The sequence below is a fragment of the Uloborus diversus genome, chromosome 5, assembly GCF_026930045.1.
Source record: "Uloborus diversus isolate 005 chromosome 5, Udiv.v.3.1, whole genome shotgun sequence".
NCBI lineage: Eukaryota > Metazoa > Arthropoda > Arachnida > Araneae > Uloboridae > Uloborus > Uloborus diversus.
In genome coordinates, this window is record NC_072735.1 from 150778635 (window position 1) to 150799304 (window position 20670).

The following is a 20670-nucleotide window of genomic DNA, read 5'->3' on the forward strand; positions in this document are numbered from 1 at the left end:
AAATAACCAAAGTTTAGAGTATCTTCATGTCATAAACAAAGGAAGTGCCGAAAAACAAGCAAGATACTATATTTGCGTTTAGCCTGATCAAAGTAAGAAGTCATATCAGAGAAAATAGATAATTGTTCCTTTTAAGTTGGCCGTAGATGCATTTTCGAAAATAATTTTGGCTGATCGGCTAAGGCATCAAATTTTCAAACTAAAAAAGTTACAAATATTTAGAGCAAACTTTATGCCTTAAGCAAGGCGTGATCCAGAAAACAAGCCAGATATCGTCATTAACATCAAAGTAAAATGTCAAACTAAAGACTATAAATAAGTTTTCCCTTTGCGTTGACCATAGATGCTCTTTGGAAAATGTTTTGCGCCCTCCTGCCCTTCTATTCCAGCCCCAACACTAAAGTATGATGTATCAATGATTTGTCAAACTCCAGGATGCAAACCTCAAAATTTTTATGTAACGGAACATCCGCTTCTGTGAGTGCGGTCAAAGCACTCGCCTCGAGGAAAAACATCGAACATATTCGCAGATTCGCTTCAATAAAATTTCGCAACCCAAAATCCAGATCCGGAGTCCGTTTTCGCAGATTTTTTTTTTTTCTTTTTTCGATGTCAAAGAGAAACTGACGATACGATGACCTAATAAGTGACATGGGTGTAGAACACGGCCGTTGCCACTTGATGAGTCAATTTTATTTCCGGCTAAGAGTTATTAAGAAGTAACCTTGACACACTTTTGCTTCTAGTTTTAAGGGGCCATTTTGGGGTGCTCCTTTGGGGTTAAGATAACGGATTCCACAAATGAAGATATTTAATTCGTGTGACCTTAATTAAGTGCTTCACGTTCAAATATCGATACGCTAGCGTACAGTAAGTTTCGTTTAGAGTAAAAAATCAATGCATGAGAAATCATATCAGTTATTTTTGTAGATTAAAATGCTAAATCGATAAAATTTGTGAAAAATTAATTTGAAAACAACAAATGACAGGAGTCCAACAGTAAGAAGGAAGAACAAGAAGCGTAAAATATTTTGCTTATTTAAGTTACTTTTTCAAACTACTACCATATCATAAGTACCTAAAGTACTATCATATTATACGTACCCATACTGCTGTAGTTTTAAAAAAAAGTTTGGGAAACTTCCCTTCCGGTCTTGGAGGGACTCACAAAAAGAAAAAGTGGCTTGAAATCAATTTACGTAACATTTGCTTTCTTTTACAATGAAAAACCAATAAATCAGAAAGCACACGTAGAGTTTCAACGTTTCACAAACATTTCAAACTGATTGCCATAGCGTTAACAACCATTTTAAAACGTTCATGAAACAAAGCGGACTACCCAAGTAATCATGTTCAAAAAGAACTTCAGAGAGTAAATAGAATAAATAAATAATAATAAAATAAAATAAAATTCATATGCAAAAAAAAAAAAAAGCCTTTTTCGAAGAGGGAAAAAAAGACAAATATCATTGAAAATGAATGGGGGACAAACATGGCTGCTCTATGACATTGCCAACAATTTTGTGTTTCGTGTTAACTTTTACTAAAGAGCGCAAAAAACTAATGCCTAACCCCATTCGATTTCAAATGAAAATGTAACAAAAAAAAAAAAAAAAAAATTCATGCAACCCCTAAATAAATATTTTTTTTTTCTGATATCATTTACAAAAGAAAATTAATTTTTCTAATTTCCGTCTCAGGAAACTAGAGACATTGAATACTTCTATTAAACTTTGGTCTTTGAGAAAACTGGTTAAACATACTAAGATTGTGACACGAAAACCGACAAACAGTAAAAAGCAATATGAAAAATATGTACAGCGATGAAAGCTAAAGTAATTAAATTATAAAATAAATTGAACAACTAATTCCACTGCGCACAAGTACAAGATTTCAAATATTTAAAGCGGAACTAGGTTTTAACACTAAATAATCTCTGTAAAAGTATTTTTTTTTTCTTTCTTGTCTAAGTCAACTAACTAAATGTAGCTAAATTTTTTAAATTAAAAAAGCATAATTCAGAAAGAAAGCAGATAAATTTTTGAGTAGAACTTTGAAGTTGAGAATTACAGATCAATGGTTGTAACAAAAATTGCATTAAAGAGTAAATTAGAAAGAAATTAATAAAAAGTATAAGTAGTCAAAAATTGAATAATAAATTAAAAGTCATTAAAAAATTTAAAACTACTTTGAGCTTTGAAAAAGTTCTATAAAACATTATTCAATGAAAAACATTTAATTTTTTTGAAGCTGCTTTTGAGCTTCAAAAAATCTTTAAAAATTATTATTGCAATTCGCAACTCCAGAGCTCGAATACGCTACCTTGCGGTGATTAATAATACTAAAGAAAAAGGTAAAACATTCCATTTCATGTGTTTTCTTTGGGGTAAATTACAGGCTTCAAACAGTTTATGGTGTAATGTAATTTCAGAAGAATAAAAAAGAAAGCTTCCCCCAAATACGATGAAAAATTACTGTCATTCACTAAGGGTCAAAGCAAGTTATAAGTTACAGCATGCGTTTGTTTTACCTTTTTCGTCCGCCATTAGACAGTGGCTGCAGCGCCCCCTATAGTTTATTGGAGTTGGGAATAGTTTTCTGTTCATTATATACTTTTCCTATCTTAAAAACTATTTTCATCACTTCTTTTCTCTGTTTGTATTTATTTACTTATTTATTCATAGCTTTTCGAAGATCAAGTGAATTAAATAATTAATCTATTGTCGTTCGCACTGTGAAAGAAGCCTAGCGCACCTGACCTTTAATATTTATCGAGCTGAAGTGAACTGAGATGGCACTATTTCTGTCAGATAACAGAAAAAAGTGGGACAGTGCCGGAAATGACGTTGTTTGACATTTCCTATTATACGTAATGACTGGCTCGGGGAAAAAAGCTTTATCACAGGATTTAGAACCTGATGTCATTTCCCTTATCTGGAATTCAATGTTCCTTTTAAAAACAAAACTTGAAAATAAATATTGACAGAAACTAGGTCAGTTATTTAATGCAATCAAAACGGGAAAATATATTTTAAGCCTATTAAACATTTTTGACAACAAAGTCATCGATTCAATAGAGAATTGGTCAGTAGCTCATGCCAGTTTACTAAAGATTTCATGACTAGGTCATGTGAGAACGCTACGCAACTGTCAACGTGATTCACCGGTTTGTGTGCAGATGGAATGGGGATTTTCTTAAGGATACGTAAGACAAGTTTATTTCACTTCACTAAAAAATTAGATTGATGAAAACAGATTGCATTACACTTTTCCAGACACAAAAAAGTAATACGTTAAATGGGGGTTTCCTCAATATTTCATCGTAACTCTTAATATGCAAAGCAAATAAAGAAGTAAACTTTTCAAAATAAATAGATTGAAAGTTCTTCACGATCAATCTGTTCGAAATAAATCAATGAATTACTCACAAATGAATTTGAAATTGGTCATTTAATATGCAACAGAATTGAACAATAGTCTTTCATAACCTTTCTGATTTCTGGTCAGAAAAAATACATGAATGTTTAAGGTTCATAAAAGGAGCTGGGATTATATTCAAATGCATATATATGTGCAATGCGCAACTGTGCACATACAATTACATATTTGCTTCTTTTGACGTTAGTGCATATAAATGCAAAAACGACAAATTTTTAAGACAAATACGTATCACTGTGTTGTTCACTTGCTTTAAAATTTATTTTTAGCTTCAAGGCCGAAATTCCAAATTTTTTAAGACAAATACGCATTACTGTGTTGTTCACTTGCTTTAAGATTTATTTTTAGCTTCAAGGTCAAAATTCTCAAAAATGGAGAAAAAGAAGTGGGAAAAATGTTATAAAAAACATTTTATTCGCCATTTTAATGTTAATTTAGTGATTACATTTTGTAACTTTCTACGGTTATTCTCAAAGGTTTATTTACTTATGCATAATAATTACAACATTTTTTATCTTTATATTGAAACAGTATTGTAAGCATTTTTATTTATTTATTTATTTATTTATTTTTGCTTTACAATTAAGTAATGCAACAGTTCTTTCATGTTTAATGTGTTTTTTTTTTTTTTTTTTTTGCAAAAATGAAAAACCTACTTCATATTTATCGTCTTTTAAACAATATTTTGAAGTCAAAAGGGTATTAAGTTTTTTAATTCAGACTTGATAACCGTTCTTAAAAGTAAATGGTTAGTGCATACTTTCTACTTTTTAGTGTTGTTTAAGGCACTTTTGGAGCATGTTTGCATGCATATTTTAGTGCATAAACTTCACAATCTAGTTGTAAATTAAAAAAAAAAGGAGATCGTTTGTTCGTTTGTAAATGCTCAGAATTTTGGTTATAAAATATAAATACTCTTGAAATAATAAAATCGCAAATAATTTTGTTAAAAACTAATTCTTCATGAACTTCTTTACACATTCAAAGCAATTGTTTTGCCCTCATAAAGCTAATTTAGTTTTTAACACATTTTGAACAATGGCAAATCGACGTTATTAAATAATTATTTGGGAAGAAAAAGTAGTTAAAAGTCACAAATAAAATTCTAAGGCGGGGAAACTAAATTTATGAATAATGAAAAGTTCACCCCATAGGATAAGAAGATCAAACTTTTTTTATAATTTTTAAAATGATACTTATGATGCTCACAGACAGGATTTAATTTCTACCAAAAGGAGATACGAAAATTTTTACGAAAAGAAAGCCCTGCCCTCAGAGATAACTTTTTGCTGTTTTCAAAAAATCGAAATTAATAACCTACTGAATAAAAAGTGACATCAAAAAAATTCATCACATACCATATTTGAATATAATATTCCAAAATATACTGGCAGACGATTCTTCTCCAATGAAGCTCAGCAGGAGATGGAACTACTCAACACTCCTTACCACATGGGAACAGAGACAGAAAGGATTTTGAGGTTGGTCCAGTGTTTTATTTCAACTTGGTCTTGGGATTCTTATCAGAATTCACAAGATTACGCGGCCTATATCAAACAAGAAAAAGGAACTATCAGAACATAAATTTCGCAAAAAGAGGTCTAACACGTTACTGTAGATCGTATCTGTGCTACGTCATTTTAAATCAAAAGTTATCTTAGACAAAAAAGCTATATCGGCTGAAACGTTTTCTTCAGCTAGTACGAACAGGTTTTTATAGATTTCTTTTGTTGTCAGGATGGATAATAAAGAAAAGGATGAAAATTTAAATTTCTGACACGTAAAGGTTAAGTGTTAAACGTTGGTGATTCGTTAACATGCAAATTCTTAATTAAAATCAGAAGTCAACAATACTTAAATTATCTTAGATTAACGAACTGAACAAAAACAAATACTAAATTAGAACTTTAAAAAACACTGGCTCAAATGAAGCATAGCTAGAAACACTCCCAATCAAGTTTTCTTTCCCAAAAAAACAAAAAAATCAAATTATCCGTTCAGGAACTATTTTCACACAGACAGATGTCACAGACAGAAATAATTAAACTAATAACACCCAATTTTCTGTGCCGAGATTTTAAGATGAATTCACCAACATAACTGTTAAAAAAACTTAAAGAGGCATTTCCTTAATTTACCCTGTTCTCGGCACTCAACTTTTTTTCACTTGATTCAAGCTGAATACTGTATTTTAACCCTTTGAAGCCTAGTGACTTCACTTGAGTTCAGTCATCCTTTTATTATATTTTTTAAGCCAACATTCACAGTGGCGTCAACTGAATTCACCTGATTTTTTATATTCTATGCCTCAAAATATTCAGTAGATACAGTAAAGGTTTCTAGAGAGAAAATTACTTTTTCCCGCTTGTATTACGGTTAGGGATGTAATTACTGATTGATTAGATTCTTGTAGGATCGCTAGATTTGGAAGTAATTGTTCAACAAAAATGATATTATTAATAGTTCTATTATATTAATAATATCATTTATGTTGAACAATTACTTCCTATCAATGATGCTGGCTCCAAAAATCCTAAATTTTAAAATCAATTTGGTTTTTTTGATAATATTTTTAAATAACTTTTTAATATTAACTGGTATCATGAATTGTATATTTCATGCAAACACATTTGAATAAAATGTTTGTAGCTGTTATTTGCTTTTAATTTTCGTCATAGCTTACAAAAAGTCATATGATTTTTTAAAAAAGCAAAATGTGTCTGGTTCAATCTTTACGTGTGGGACAGTTGGACTATGTGCTTCCCTTCATTTTTATAAACAGTTGCTTGAACAATGAAAATTTTATTATAACGTCAAAAAATGTCAATTCCTTCATTCACCAGAAACTGAGGGTTTTGTCTCAGTAACGAACGTGTCTCCGAAGATTACTGAGACAAAAAAAATATCATATGACCTAATGCGTCACAACTAATGTACTTGAAGCAAGTGATTTTTGCGAAATTTAAGATTTCATTTCATGCATAAAATAGGTATTTATTTATAAACATTTTTACAAATAAACCTCTCGCCCTTATGAATTCAATATTTCTTTAGAAATAAAATTTTGGCCCTTTCATCAAGCAGACATTGAAGTGCTAAGCAAAAGTCGTACCTGCACTTTCTTTTTCTTAATCAAAATTGCGTAATTGCCACTAGGTGGTTCTTTATAACATATTTTACCTATACACAATGATTTTGGGTCATTTGTAAATGAGAATTATTTTTAAAAACTTCTGAAAAAAAAATTGAATCTGAATCAAATAAATGGAGGGATAAAACTCTTAAAAGCTGTTTTTCATTTTGAGTTCAGCTACAGATACGACTTTTGTGATTAGCACGGCAGAATAATACTCTCTTGCGGAACCCTGTCTTTAAGGGTCCCAAAAAACTCAGGCTAAAGACCTGTTTTTTTTTTTTTCCAAACACATAACTATCACCCTAGCAAAAATTGCGCACAGAAAACAGATCCTGAAGCTACTGCTTATTTATCTTTTATTGTTCTTTTTTTGTATAAGGGAAACAAAACACAAATCGTGATGTTGCATTTATTTTAGAACAACTTGTAAAAAAAAAAAAACGCTTGAAAACAAGACCTTTTACACAAACGCTTAAAAATTGCACCAATCACTTCCTTCTTGCACTTAACTAAGCGTTGTGCACTATTCTGAAGAAGGAAAAGAACGCTTGAAGAATTTTCGTTTTGTTACGAATGAAAAAAAAAAGAGAAGAAAATATTATGTTCCATCCTACCTGTTACCTCTCAATCAGGTGATTAACCTTCTGCGAATACAACAAAAACCTTTTGTTATAGATACCCGAGCGCCTTTCAACGGCACTGAAGTAAATCGTTTTATTTCAAAACAGAGTGACCTAATATTCTTGAGCCCAGATAACATCTATGTTCATTCTGATAATCTGTTCACAATTTTTTTAGCAAAAGCCATATCCGATTTAAAAAGGATTTGCATTGGAAGCAAGAGAAACCACCAGGGGCTTCCCATTTTTAATTTTTGGCAGGATCGAAATTCTCAATTAGTGAATTTAGCTCCAAATTTTGCCGAATGGAACTCCAAATTTCGCCAATGATGATAACTGCCAAATAGAACTCAAAATTTCGCCAAATGATGATAATTTTGCCGAACAGAACCATAACTTTCGCCGAATGATGATAACTGTGCCAAACAGAATTAGAAATTTCGCCAAATGATGATAATGTTGCCGAACAGAACTCCAAATGTTACCAAATAGTGATAATTTTTCCAAATCGCCAGACAAATTTTGCAGAATAAAGACATTTTTGGAAGATCACAGTAAGTTCCCGTGACCTCCTATCTGGACGCCCCTAATAACCACAGAAGTTCCAGAGGAATGAAGATCACGAATATATTAAACATAAGAATGAAAATAAATTAATTGAGCTTTTAACTATCCCAAAATTAGATCAATACATTTTACAAAAAAATTTACAGGAGAGACAAAAAAAAAAAAAAAAAAATTCACCCTCTGCATACGTAATTTTTCCAAAAGATTATTACTTTTTTTTCGTTTGAAAAAAAAAGGTGTACTATCACGAATCTATCAACATTGTACTGAAAATATATCATTGATGTTAATTGAGCGGTTGAGTATCTAACTTAGCTCAATTCATATTTTAAAACATTTTACTAAAGAGAAGAGAGAAAAAAAAAAGAAAAAAACATTTCACGTTTCAAAAGATTTTTTTTTTCGTTTGAAAACGGTCGGTAAACTACTTTATTTTTTGTTTTCTTTTTCCAATTAGCAATACTGTCAATTATTTATGTAAGTAAAAATAATTTGGATTGATCTGGTTTTCAAGTAGTCTGGCCTCATTTTCTTTCTTTTTTCTTTTTAACATTTTCTATTCAAATATTAATTGAATTCATGTGCCATCTCAATTTTCTGCCATGTACTATCCTGCAGAATCCAGAATGTCAGTCCATTAAGCAATTTGTTGTAATAATAGTGTTGTTACCCGAATATGTTTACAGTGGCCGTAGTGTAGAAACAAGGATTGAACACAGGGGCGGACTGGCCCGCCGGCTCATCGACCCTCGGCCCGGTGCGCCCACGAACCCGTGCGCCTACGGGATTTTTTGAACCCTGGAACCTGTGCGCCCTTTGGAAATCACGTTCGGCGCCCTCTTGGAAGACCTGTCCGGCGCCTTTCTTTTTTTCATTGCATCCTCAAACCTGTGCACCTTAGTTTTTTTTTTTTTTTTGCCCTCGAACCTTTGCGCCCTTTGGGAGTCATAGTTGGACCCCATCTGGAGAACCCAATCCATCCCTGATTGAACTGGTTCTGAAATAGAGGTTTTGACATCGGTTTTCGAACTGCTTAAGAGGTATTCCTTCTAAATCGCTTTGTGGCGTGATAGTACCGACAAGGAACAATCAAATTATGAATGAAAAATCCCGATTTGAGCTTGTTTTGATTCCAAACCCCTCCATTACCTTTCAAACCTTTAATGGTTTTCTAAACTAACTGAACTATCTTAACTAAACATTTTAGATTGCGCCCCTAACCTTGACACTGCGCCATTCCACTTGGAACTAATCTTACGTGATCATCATGTCCTGTTAGTAGATTTCAAAAAACACGATACTAAAACCCTAGCACAAGACAACCAGTAAAGATGTTTTTTTTCCCCTGAATATTACATTTGTGTTGAAAATTTATTCTGCCAGATTTTCTGCAAACGCGCTAGAGAAGAAAATGCATTACAGAACAAAACCGATGCTTTAACAGAAAAGTTGCAAAACCACATTGGTTCATTCACATCATAAAAAGAAAAGACCCGAAGCATGAGGTGCGGTAGACCGTTCAGAAAATTAGAGAGAAAACACGAAAAATCATCTACAGCATGGGCCACCGTTAAAGGTTGCATTCGTCCCCTCTCCCATCCCCACCCTTTGCTCCAGAGAAAGAGTTTTAGCTATGCACTTTCAGCCTTTAGTGGAAAAACCAGTTGGGCCAAAGCAAAATAAATGATCTGAATCTCGGAAATTAACTTCAGAAGAAAAAAGATTATTTGTTCCGAAAATCTGGAAAATAAATTGTTTTCGCTTCCATTCCAGAGCAACTTTTGCGAAGTTCGGTTACGCCCAAAAGAAATTAGATTTTGAATTTCCTCCCACCCACGAAGATCAAATGATAGCTAGACGAAATACTTCAATTTAAACACAAAATTAAGAAAATATAAAAGCAAGTGAAAAAAAAATTAAATAACAGCGTTTGAAATCATTGGTGGTCCGTTGGTCCGAGAGCAACAGCAGACCACCGTGCCAGACCACCATGAAATAGAATTCAGTGGTCCACGGAATCAGTAGTGGCTCACCATCAACTGAACCATGTCATAAAAATTGAATATTTAACAATTTAAAAAAAAAATAATCTAAAGAAGTTTATATTAATTTGAATTTTTGGCACCTTGAATTCAAATTATGTTTTTCGCAATCACGAACGTGTGTGTGTATGAATGCGTGAGTGGGTTTGTGCAGGCGCATGTGTGTGTGTTTGTGTAGGTACATGTGTATGTGTGTGTGCATGTGTATATGTGTGTATGTGCATGTATGCGTGTATGTGTATGTAGGCATGTGTGTGCGCATTGAGTATGCAGTGCTGTGAGTGTAGGCGTTCGTGTGTGTGAATGTGTGTACGCGCGTGAGTAGGCGTTTATGTGTGTAAGCGTGTGTACAGAGAAATGTATGCATGTGTGTGCGTATTGTGTATGCAATGCTGTGTGTGTACACGTGCGTGTTGAGGCGTTCGTGTATGTGTACGTGCGTGAGTAGGCGCTTATGTGTGTAGGCGCTTATGTGTGTAGGCGTGTGTGTGTATATACGCGTGTGTGTAGGGTATAGATGCAACCTGGAGACAGTGCTCGCTAGAGGAGCAGCATCAGGAGGAGCTGGTCGACGGTGGTGCTGCAAATGGAGGCGGGGGAAAAATCAAAGACGTCATTCGACAGTCAAATGAAAACAATAAGCAATTTGTGATTGCTCAAAAAATTTATACAACGATTCTCGAAAAAATGTCTCGTGCGTAACGCTAAGTTTTTTATTTTATTTAAGTAACCATTAATTAAATATGCGATTAAATGTTATGCTTTGAAAGTATATTAAAGCAGGTATTATTCCCCAACAGCATTATTTTTTAAAGGCTTTGGTTAGCTGGAAAAAATAAAAAAAAAGCTTAGCGTTACGCACGCGATATTTTTAGAGAATCGCCCTACAGCAATTTTACATGCAAATGCACTATTAGTTTAATGTTTAAAGTTTCAAATTATAGCCCATTAGTAGTTACATTATATAGATTAAATAAAAATAAATAAGCAGTACACAAAATGTACATACATTTATAAAGAAACATATTTCATGTTAATTAAACTACATTTCATATTCAGCAGACCAGTATATCTTCATACTTATGTTCCGAAGAGGAATTTAATTTTTTTAATGATTTACGACCCTGAATAATGTGCATTTACTTTAGAAATCTCTATTTTTATGTGTTTATGTGGATCTATCGTCAAAAGAAGAAAAAAATACGCAATTGTATATGCAAATATGCATTTGATTGTAATCCGGGAGTGTTAAACAATAAAATGTTTTGTTGGCAGGCAGTTAATAATAATTGTTTAAATCAGCGGTTCCCAATTTTTTTTCCCTTGCGAACCCCTCATAAAATGTGAAAGAAGTAGAACTCCTTGTGCAGTAAGTGAAAAGTAGCCAGAAAAAAAATTAAAACAAGAGAAGAGAAAAACAAGGAAGGTTATGTACATACATAAAAATTTGAGAGAAGTGTTCCAGTTTGATGTTACTGAATAGTTCCCCCCCCCCCCATCACAAAAACGAAAACATACCAGCAAAATATAGAAGCACACTTTTGTACAAACTAAAATGATAGCTAGAAAATGAATGCAAAATTAAAACAATAAACAACAAACCTAGTGATTATTCTTTATTCAGATTCAATCAACTCAGGAAAAAACTCTTAATGGGATAGTTGTGGAATGAAGGAAGCTCAAAGTTTGACTCAAATATCTGACAGTTGCAATCTTATTTTAGGTTCAGCATTTAAGTCACTTATGTATTTATCTCTGTGTGTGTTGAAATCCTTCTGAACATTGAAACACCGTTCAAATGGGATATAAACTTTTAAAAGTCTTTTTCTGATGTAACAATATATTTATTTATAACACTGAATCTGATGTCAACTAAAGAATAATTTTTAAAAATACCTTTTAGAAAACTCTCAGTTTAACAATATGATGGTTTTACTTGCAATAAAATTAGAACAGTATATAAATTTATATTTCCTAGTAAAGGACTGTAAAGGACTACGAGTCTAGTCGTTGGCTGTTGGTAGGAATATACTGCGTATATTAATTATGTGACTGCGATTTGAGATAATCATATGGCGATTTGAGTGTTGAAGAATTTTCTTGTCCTTATGCTATGAGTGCGGAATAAAATGTATAGTCATTTTTAGTTTTATTTTTGAAAATTAATTGGGACGCCTATAATTAACTTTAATTATTACATAAAAGGAAATTTTTATCAACAAAAATATTTTTATGCCAACTTCTTATGATTATCTCTTTCTGACTAAATTTCATGAATTTTTTTTTTACATACAAATTAAGTTGCATAGTTTAATTTTTTGATTTTTGTTACTGCGTAATTCATACAGCTTCAAGCAGGAAATATTTCTTAGGTAAAAATACTTATTCACACTGCCTGCAGTATATATATATATATATATATATATATATATATATATATATATATATATATATATATATATATATATATTTGGATTACCAACCAATCCTCATCTTTTTGATCAATAAAAACTCGAAGGAAATTATAGTATGCCCAAACCTGTTTTTACAATGTTTTTTTTTATTTTATTTTATTTTATTTATTTATTTACTTTTTTGTGCGGCATATGAAGATTTCAATCAGATTGGGAATTGATGAAATTATTTTTAAAACGTGCGCGAGGTAATATCTTCAAGTGACGACATAGGCACTCCGATCGGAAGCCACTGTGACCTCCCAAAAAATTCCTTATTCGGAAAATTTTGTCCGACTACTCGGCAAAAATTATCATCACTTGATTAATTTTGATTTCTTTAAATATTACAATTTTGTATGTTTTTGGGAAATTTTCAATGGGAGACTTTTTCATGCGGTCCCTATCCACCACATAAAAAAAACCGTGTTGCGAAAACAACTTTTTACAGCTACTCGTGAAGTTTCGAACAATTTTTTTTATGCAATTTTTTTTCATGCAGTCCCTATCCACCGCATAAAAACAGGTTTGGGTGTAAAGGTATTGTACAAAATACTACAACAGCAGCGAGATTGCACTTCTACGCATTTTCTGATCACTATGAGAGCGCTGTAGCTCTTTGTCACACTTTTTATGGAAAAGCAGGCACTCGCATGTGCTTCATATAATGTTTCTTTCACATTTAATCGAATTTTCCAATCAAAAGCTACTGAGAAAACCAAATTATTTTTTACTTTCATCTTCATCTACATACATTGTACTCAAAAGTTGAACTTCTTTGGCACTCGATGAAAATGGTAAAAACGCGCGCTTTGCAAATGACAAATGAATAAATGATGAACAAAAAACGTTTGAATTAAAATTCCGCCACAATAATATATTTTTTGCGAACCCCATTTATATCTCTCGCGAAGGGGTTGGGGGATTGAGAGTGACTCATTTTTCCAACCATAGGTTCTCGTCGCGAGGCAAGGTTTTTTGTATGATTTTTAAAAATATATATAATCTTTTACTCATCAATTCAACTGCATATATATATATATATATATATATATATATATATATATATATATATATATATATATATATATATATATATATATATATATATATATATTAGAGACGTACCGAGTAGCACTTTGGCCGAGTAGCCGAGTACCGAGTACTCGGCCTTTCACTACTCGGCCGAGTACCGAGTACTCGGCCTTTCACCACTCGGCCGAGTTACCAAGTACCAATTATGTTTTAACAAGAACCACCGACACACATGTGATGAATTTTGAACTTATTGGAATAGTAGTATAGACCTCCTTGTCCATATAATAGTTTTTAAAACTAAATTCCTGGTGAAATTTAATTACGCATTATATAAACAATTTTGTTTGTCAAAAATTTTACCAAAAAATGATTTTTAAAATTAAAAATAAATAAATAAAAGGTATGATTAATCAAGTTGGAATTAAAACAAATTACAGTAAAATCCCTCTAATGTGGACACTAACAGGACAATTTTTTTTTTGTCCGCAATAGAGAGGTGTCTGCAGGACAGGGGTTTAATAATGTTATTTGCATTGGAACTGGGGAATTAAAAATTGTCCGCAAAAGAGGGGTGTCCGTTAGGAGGGGTTTCACTGTATATCAATCAATTATAGTTCTAGTCTGCCAAACATAAATATTTTTTTGAAGCAGATAAAACAAATGTGCAAGAACACTGCATACACATGTTTCCGCCCCCTCCCCCTTACAAGGAATGTCTTTTTCAGTGCATAACATGTGAGCTAGAGAAGGTAAAGACATTCAACAAAAAAATCCAACTTTTGTCGGATGCCTTTAAATCCACGAGCTCCCATTTTGTGCATAGAAAAAGGAATTCCTTGTAACTTCCAAAACACGTATCTGCAGTGTTCCTACACTGTGCTTTTAACATTGTTTTATTTCCTTTAATTTTTTAAGCAAAGGTATTTTTATATTTTTTATAACTAATTTTTGTTTGTATCAAATATCCATTTTTAATATAAAAATTCCATATTTTCTATACTTGCCTTTTTTTGCATAATTTTTAATAAACAAGTTTAATAAACTTTGGGGACATTAAAAGAAAGATTTATGCCATTGAAGCATAACAAACTTCATTATTCTCAAAATTTAAATTTGACTTATAAATTTTAATTGTAAATTATTGCAGAATATAATGCTTGCTTTTTTTTTAATAAAAATTTTGGTATCTGTCTTGGACAATATTCAATTTTTTGCAACTACTCGGTATTGGCCGAGTATCTGATCAGAATTTGGCCGAGTACCGAGTACTCGGCAAATTGGCCGAGTATGCCGAGTACCGAGTAATTACCGAGTACTCGGTACGTCTCTAATATATATATATATATTATTTGGAGAGCATTTTACAATAAAGTTTGTTTGATATTTCATCGTGTTTTTAGCTTAAATATGTGTTTCAAAAACATATGTCCGGATTATTGGACACATCATAACTCTTAATTTTTCATCAACAAACTTGAGATTTTGTCTCTAAGATACTCTTTACCGTAGTACGCTGTCTACCAAATAAGAGCATTTTTGGTTAAGTATTTCATAATTCCGACTGAAGCGAAGAAATTCAGAAGTAGCCCCCAGGAAAGTCTCAAAAACATACCCAAAACACACAAGAGAAGATAACAATACTTGATCAAGCACCCAAAAAGTGAAACCAACGAAAAACAATTAGCGAAAGCGAGAGTTTTACATGAACAAAAGCTCATTCAACCTAGGAAATTAAACCGAACTGGCGCAGTAGAAATACTAAGTGGACAGTCGGACAAACGGAAGCGAAAGTTTGTGTGCTGTTTCGACTTCCCCCCTCTGATTTCGATTCGATAGCTTTATCGAAAGTGCGATGAACTTGATATCGTTCCTGACGTCACTTTTTCTAGCAACATTCGTGTATTTTGCGTGAGTGTAATATGCGGCAGCGGTCATGCACGTAGAGAATTCTCTCTGGGGTCAGCGTAACTCATTCACCGTTCGAAAGCAGGCGTGATAGGTAAACAGTGAGTACATGTTGAACACTATTATTACTGTCGAATGAAATACGAACCTTTACTAAAATTCGAGAAATTTATCTGAAGGTTTTTGACCTCAAACAGGACATTTATTTGAATAAGTACACATTTAATCAAATGGGAAGAGTTGCACCAAACATTCAAACACGAATATAAGAATCAAAGCAGACAACGGCGGATACAGGAAAGGGGTGGTGGGGGATGATCACCCTCTCAACTGACCTTCCTATCGGCAGATTTTCGGCATTTAACTATTGAAAACGCAGTTTTACATGATCTTTGATGATGTTTAAGGAAAGGAAGTTTGGTGCTCTTCCCTGAAAAAGTTTAAAAATACAGTCCTAAAAATGGGTGGCCATTTCGTTTTGCGTTAGGGGAACAAATGGGGTTCAAAGCTTTGGTACTAGAATTTAAGATACGTTGCAAAGGGTAAGTACGAAAAATCATTCGCCCTCCCTTTGATCCGCCCTTACAAATAAATGATGAAAAAACCGAGGGCAATCACGTTAGGAAAACATTTGTTCTTAATATTGCAAGAACAAAACTGATAAAGGCATGAGCAATGAAAATCCTACGTGGCATATTTGGGGGAGTGAAGATAAATGGGTATGGAGAAAAAAATTTAGATTTGAACTGCACAGATACTATCGAAATATGAGCGCAGTAAAATACTTATACATTAAATTGCAAAGAATGTAATGTGCAAGACATGTAATTTGCATGTCCCCTGAGTCCATTCCATTGAAGAGTCTAAATACAATACCAACTGGCAAACATCCGAGAGGAAGACCAAATATTAGATGGCTGGATTGTTTGGAAGGAGACTTTAAAACTATCAAATCCTCAAATCGGAGAAGTCAGGCAGAACATAGATCCAACTGGAAGAAATTTATGGGAAAGGCCAGGATCCACTATGGGTTGTCGAGCCAGTGATGATGACGACAACAATGAATAGACAAAAGCTCTTTTAATGAATAACATTTGTCAACACTTTAATAACTTTCAGTTAGAAGCCGACTATTGATGATGCTTTAGCAGTGTTTCTCACTCTCTTTTGACCCGCAAAGCAGTAAAATTTTGAGGATCGATGACTCCCCCCCCCCCCAAAAAAAAAAGAAATTTATTTGGTACTAAAGAACTGTTACGAGACCTAGCCTGACGTGTGACAAGGGAAGAAGAGGCTTTAAGGTCCGTTTAAGTGTGACACTTTGTGACGAAGAGGGGGAGGAGGGTCAAATATGCGGGGGAAAAGGTGACATCATTTATGGACAGCCCCTTTTCTACTTAATTCAAACTTTGCGCAAATTTTGGGACTAACTTCATTAGAAAATAACAGCATAATTCAAGTTAAACGGGAGCTATAAGTTACGCAAGTCTACTTTCATCTCCTTATTAATGGCCTTATTCAGGAGTCAATCTGAAATTTTGTTAGGCACCTGAACCGCTCATTGAAGCCTTCTTCAACCAAAAGATAGGTAATTATTTACCAGTCGATTGAGACCTTCTTAGGTCATAATATTTTGAAGAAGGCTTGAAATGGCGGTTCAGAAATCTGAGGGAGGTTCGATTTGGCTGGTGAATGAAGGAAAGGAGACAAAGAAGACTTTAATCGCTGCTGCGGGTGTTTTATGGAAGCTCCAATCAGAAGATGAATAAGGTCATAATGTTTACGACAAGCAGAGTTCTCCACAATCAGTACAAACATAAAATCTTCAACTGTTGATTAGAGCTTAAGTGCACATTCGTTTTCGCTAGAATAGTTGTAAGTTCTGTTATGTTCCGTTGAGTTTTAGCTAGCTTCAAAATGGTAGAAGGTTCTAAAGAAGAACCCGATTAACCAATGTTAAATCCTGTCAAATGAGTCCATTGTTATTTTTTAAAACGTCATCAAACTTGGTCATTGGTTTTAAAAACAACAACAGTGTTAAACAAAAATGATCCCGTTGACCTTTCTGAAAACTAATTGATAAATATCTTCACAACTACTACAAACGTAATGTCTTCAAATTCTTCTTTGAGGTTTCATTTCAGATCAAGTTCAAACAGATGAATGTCATGTTCAACAAAGTAGCAAAAAATTGTACACATTTCGATATATTTTCCATATCTCTCTTCCGTTTCACACTCGAAGAGCCTTCTGAGGATGATCATTATCAACCGATGCTAAGTGCTGTTACGTGAGATTCTGTCACGTGCAAGTTTTCCTACTAGTTGATCGTTGGGTGGAACTATAACCGTAACGCTAGGGTCAAATACTTCTTACTAATGCACAGTGAAGCTTTTTTTTTTTTCAGTTGTTAAATACGCAGATTGGCTTCATCAGCTCTGTTAACACTTGACTAACTTTAACAGCACACGCAAAGCTATTGCACTTTCCAAGCCATGGTAAAAGGTTTCTGCAATTTAGGTGTCAACATCAAATGGCGGAAATGCGGAAAGTTGAAGATTCGTTTCATATTTTCCTGGTTTGAAAAAAAAGCGAAAGTCATTCCCTCCTTTTCATTACACGTGTTGAGGTTTTTGCAAACTCACCAAGGATGGGTGAGTAACTATCAGTAAGGAGTCTACCAAAACAATTGAATCATGCTTTAAAGATCACGAGGAATATGTGATCCTTAAGTTCCAATTTCATTTTATTAACTATGGAATACAAATAATTTATAAACGTATTTTTTTAATAATTATCAAATATATTTTTTGAGTTATCAGAATTTTTATATTAACAAATAAATGAATTATTGTTTAAAAATTACACTAATTTCGTTTTGAAAACACCATAAATTTTTCAACGTATCTTCACATCTACGTTCCTGATGTCATACCTCTATTATTATTATTCAAGATTATATTTTAGTTCACGATTAATTTTATAATGTCTTTACTTATCCAAACATTAATTATAGGACTAATAAACTAATGATATCTTAGAAAATAGTTGTAGCTTTGCTTCCTTTTTTGAGAAGTTACAAATTGTTTACTACTTTTGCAATTGTTTATGGGCTTTTTTTTTCTTAAGCGAAAATTTTTAAATTGAACGCTTAACCTTAATTTGCTATTTCAGCACCTGATATATTTCATGCAATGACACATAGTGAGAGTTTTTAGACAGCGTCCATTGCTTCCACTTCTATTTTAGTCTTATATATCATAGATTTAATCACGAAAGCGTGCGCTATCCATTATGAAATGATTAACCGAATGTCTGTGCTCAAAATTATTATAATATTATGCCAGTTTCACATCACCCACGACATTCGCAAAATATGTTTGGGTCGTCTATATTGCAGTACATTGCTGTTACTACAGGTCAATGTCAACGGCAACAAAGCATTCCTATTTCATTTTAGGTCATAGTGCAATCAAAAAATCGTGGTCCTCCAGGAGAAGATATTAATTAAGGAATGATTTAAGGATTATTGGAATGAATAATACCTAATATTTACACAAAAAAGCGTGTTCTTCAAAGTATGCAGGCAAAATAGCGTATACAGAAAGGAGACTACAAACCTCAGATGCTGTCGCAATGAAACTAATATCAGTGTAAAATTTTTCCTTGGCAACCTTTCAGAGACACATAAACATTGTATGCGATTTGACCAGAATGCGTCCATATCAGATATGTATTTTTCCCCCAGCATATAAATTTCATTTTAGCATGTGTCCTTGGATCAATTATCTTACTGTCCAAATATTTTCAATCATACAAAATCATATTCTTAACGGAGTTTTAATAGAGAATGTTATAGAGGAGAGAAATAATTATGAAACCTTTCTGAAAAAGTATTTTTTTTTTTAGCTTGGGTTCATCGTGTTACGTAAACGACTGTTTCCGTGCTTCATAAAAAATGTCACTCTTTTTTACAGCTTTTCAAAATCCGATGGTATTAATAACCTTCCTAAAAAATCCATCTCCCATTAACTTTATACTCACGAAACTATAAGGGCTTTGACCTTCCTTTAAGTAAAATTTGGGGTATCATCTCACAGCAGAAAAAGCTCAAAGGAACATTCATAGTCTTTTTCGTCGTCAAAGGTTGAATGAACGTGAAAGAGTGGATACCACGTCTCTAAGTCAAGAACGCACTATTGCAAATCGTAACACGTGTGTTTTGGCAAACAAAGTCTATAGTACGTATTTTATGAATTAAATTCATTAATTCTTGTTTTTGTAAATTGAGAATTAGTAGGCAGAAAACTTGATCTGGGAAGAAGCCTTTTTCTGGTCGGTGGCTCAACTGTAGTTCCAAAACAGCTGTTTCCTTGAATCAAGAAGTCATTGTCAGCTTTTCATCGAGTAAATAACCCTTTTACGAGCCATCTCCCAAAAATTTCACACATCCACAGAAACAAAAGGGCTTGACCTTCCGGTGAAAAAAATATAGGACATGTCGCTGTTGGAACTACCTCTAAAATCATCAAGCCCTTTTGCTTCCGACAGAAACTGAATGAACGCGCAAGTGGGTGTCTGAGCCAAGGTTAAGAACGTGCAATTGTGAAGTGCACTAAAAAAGACTTCCGATCCAGGTCAATGAGTTCCTGAAACAAACTGCTAAGACTCTAGCGTCCGTTGTCTATTATTTCTTGTTTAGCGAAGGCATTAAACTTAAGCGTTTAGGAAACACGAGCGATCATTTTGTAAACTTTTTTTCTTTTCAAGCTTTTTTCACTGGGGGTCAGGTCTGTCATGAGTTTTACCAAGATTGGTTGGTTCGAACAAAGGTAGATATCCTTCGCAGGATGTCTCCAGGTCAAGGGCTATGCGAAATGGCTTCGCCTTTGTCTGCGATGGGTGGAGAAGTTGAGCTTGAGTTCGTCAGCTGTCATTATCGTTTTGTCAATAGCATATATCCATTGTTTTTATTTGTTACTAAAGTGTAGTTCTGAAGGAAACAAAATGTTTATGCTTTTAAGTTTTTTTTCTTTTTCTTATTAGACTGCGTCAGGCTACTTAGCTTTTTGCAAACATAGTGTGATCCCCCTCTAAGGAATCCAGTCTTTCATGTGCCACATCTAAGTAGTGGATATCAACGGCACGGATTTTTTCTACGCCTAGTTTCCCACTAGATGGAGGCAACAGGGTTCTTCTCGATGCGAAACTGCACTAGAGATTATATTTTGCTGAAGGCAGTCAAAGCTTTTTTCTGCATAAAACTCTGGATAAGTTGACTAGTATTCTTCAATTGAATCGTCAGGTTTATGAAGAGAATGAAGACCAAAAATGTCAAAATTACTTTTTGAACTATAAATTATCTCCAAGCGTTGCTCTACATGTAAGTGGTAAATGAAAAAAAAAACAGTCCCTTAAGACAGATTTCGCAAAAAACTTGGTGGTCATTGAATGCAAACTCTATTGTTTAT